The sequence below is a fragment of the Mandrillus leucophaeus genome, unplaced genomic scaffold, assembly GCF_000951045.1.
Source record: "Mandrillus leucophaeus isolate KB7577 unplaced genomic scaffold, Mleu.le_1.0 Scaffold316, whole genome shotgun sequence".
In the NCBI taxonomy this organism is placed as follows: Eukaryota; Metazoa; Chordata; class Mammalia; order Primates; family Cercopithecidae; genus Mandrillus; species Mandrillus leucophaeus.
Genome location: NW_012103321.1, coordinates 4038143 through 4040988, shown reverse-complemented (window position 1 = coordinate 4040988; position 2846 = coordinate 4038143).

Here is a 2846-nt window from a genome sequence, read left to right as displayed (position 1 = left end):
GCAGTCTGTCCGTTCTCAGATCTCAACCTCCATGCTGGGAGATCCACTGCTCTCTTCAAAGCTGTCAGACAGGGGCATTTACCTCTGCTGATGTTTCTGCTGCTTTTTGTTTAGCTATGCCAGAGGAGGCATCTACAGAGGCAGGCCGGCCTCCTTGAGCTGTGGTGGGCTCCCCGCAATTTGAGTTTCCTGGCAGCTTTGTTTACCTACTTAAGCTTCAGCAATGGCAGGTGCCCCTCCCCCAGCATCACTGCTGCTTTGCAGTTAGCTCTCAGACTGCTGTGCTAGCAACAAGGGAGGCTCCGTGGGTGTGGGACCCTCTGGGCCAGGTGTGGGATATAATCTCCTGGTGTGCCATTTGCTAAGACCCTTGGTAAAGCGCAGTATTAGGGTGAGATTTTCCCAAATTTCCAAGTGTTGTGTGTCTCAATTTCCTTTGGCTAGGAAAAGGAATTTCCTTCTCCCTTGTGCTTCCCAGGTGTGGCGATGCCTTGTCATGCTTCAGCTCTTGCTGGTCGGGCTGCAGTCATGGACTAGCGCCAACCGTCCGACATGCCCCAGTGAGATGAACCCGGTACCTCAGTTGAAAATGCTGAAATCACCCATCTTCTGTGTCGCTCATGCTGGGAATTGGAGGCTGGAGCTGTTCCTATTTGGCCATTTTGGGCACGCCTCCCATGCAGCCCATTCTTTTGGCATGCTAAGTTTTGTCCTTTTTTAGCTCCATGTTCACTAAGGTGGCAATGCATGGGGGTCTTCCTTACTGTTATACCTGTAGTGGGATTTCCATATTGTTTCCATAAGTCTTCTGTACTGAAGCTAAAGAAGATCATTAAAAGTCACTGGGGTAAAAGTTTTTCAGGCAAAATTAATGCTTGAACAGGGACTTGATGATTAGCCTCAACTCTACTAAATAGACTTCCTGTAGCCTTACCAAAGTTAGTAATAACTAAAGGTAGATTTGTCATTTGTAATTTTTCTAAATATACTATACATTCATCATATTCAGGAAAGCATCCTCATATCCAGCCACATAAAGTTCAAAAGAATAAAAAATTTTTACATTGCCAAAATAGGTATCAAATTCAGTAAGTACTAATACCAAAATATTTTATTATTAATTAGTGAAAACATACTTATTTTTTGTATAAACAAGGTAGAAATAATCATGATGTCTTAGTCACCTTATCCTACTATAAAGCATACTATATAGAGAGGGTGGCTTAAACAATGTGTACTTCTCACAGTTCTGGAGGCTGAGAAGTCCCACCATCTGGGAGCAAGCCAATTTTGTGTATGGTGATATCAGAAGTAAAGTGTGAATGCAAGAAGCAATGGTATACAGAAAATTGATGCTGAAAGATGTATTAATATAAACATTAACAGCATAGACAAGAGTTAAAATGTTTGATACTGGGCATAAAATAAAGAATTAAAATTGAAGACAAAATTTCTACTTGTGATATTATAAAAATGCAGAGTAAACTCACACTAAGCATAAGGAAGGGATTAAAGTTAATAATAAAAAATAATGAGTTGGAAAATAAACATAAATTAGAGGATTGATGAAGTCAAGGTATGGTATGTTGAAAAGGCTAATAATGGATAAATATTTTGCATATTTGATTCAGAAAAATAAATATAAAAGTAGAAAATAAAGATTCGTAAGAGATTAAAAAGATAATGAAATAATATTGTGAGATATTCAATATCAATTTTTGAAAATGAAGTGCTATGGTTTGAATATTTATCCCCTCAAAACTTTATACCAAAGACAAGTTGGTTCAACATTAGAAAATTCATTAATATAGTTTATTTTATTTAAACATTAAAGAAGAATAAAACAAAAAATTCTCTATTTTTAGTACTGAATATAGAATCTGATCACATTTTAAATTAAAATGTTTAATAAATTATAAATTTAAGGGAAGTTCTTTAATCTAATTAAGACTACCAGTGAAAGTTCTTAAAGCATCATTATACATAATGGTGGAAAGTTAGAAGTGTTTTCTTAAACTAAGTCTAGAACAAATTTATTTGTTTTTACTACTTTTGCTCAATATTGTACCTGAAGTCCTAATCTACATAAAAAAGTAATAAAAGCAAATTAAACATATAAGGATTAAAATGAAAAATTATTCTTATTTGAAGATGATACAACATCCTATATTCCATACAAAAGATAATTCACAGATAAATTATTGAATATGCATAAGGGAGCTAAGCAGTTACCTAAGATGAATTTTTAAAATTTTCTATATACCTTCAAGAAACAGCTAGAAAATATTTATAAATATCATTTGTAATAAAAATAAAAATGTAAAGCACATAGGAAGAATTGAAGATAGGTAAGCTCTTTAAGGAGAAAATGAAGGAAGTTTATTATACAATATAAGAAAGACCTAATAGCAAAGTTCAGTTTGTTGGATGGGCTTAAACAATGGAAATTTACTCATTTATGGTCCTGGAGATAGAAGTTCAAAAATAAGGCATCATCAGGGAAAAGTTGTCTCTGAGACTCTAGGTGTAATATTTTTCGCCTCTTCCTAGCTTCTGGTGGTGGCTGTCAAACTTTGGCACTCATCCATCCGCAGCTGCATCACACCATCCTCTGTCTCTTTTGTCACGTGACATTCTGTCTCTTCTTATAAAGCTGCCAGTCAGATTGGATTAAGGATCCACTCTACTTCAGTATGAACTGATCTTAACTAATTACACCTGCAACAACCCAGTTTCCAAATGAAGTCACATTCTGGGATGCTGGAGGTTAGTATTTCAACATACCATTTCAGAGGACACAATTTAACCCGTAACAGTGTGCTCTCTAACCCTCCAAAATTCATGAA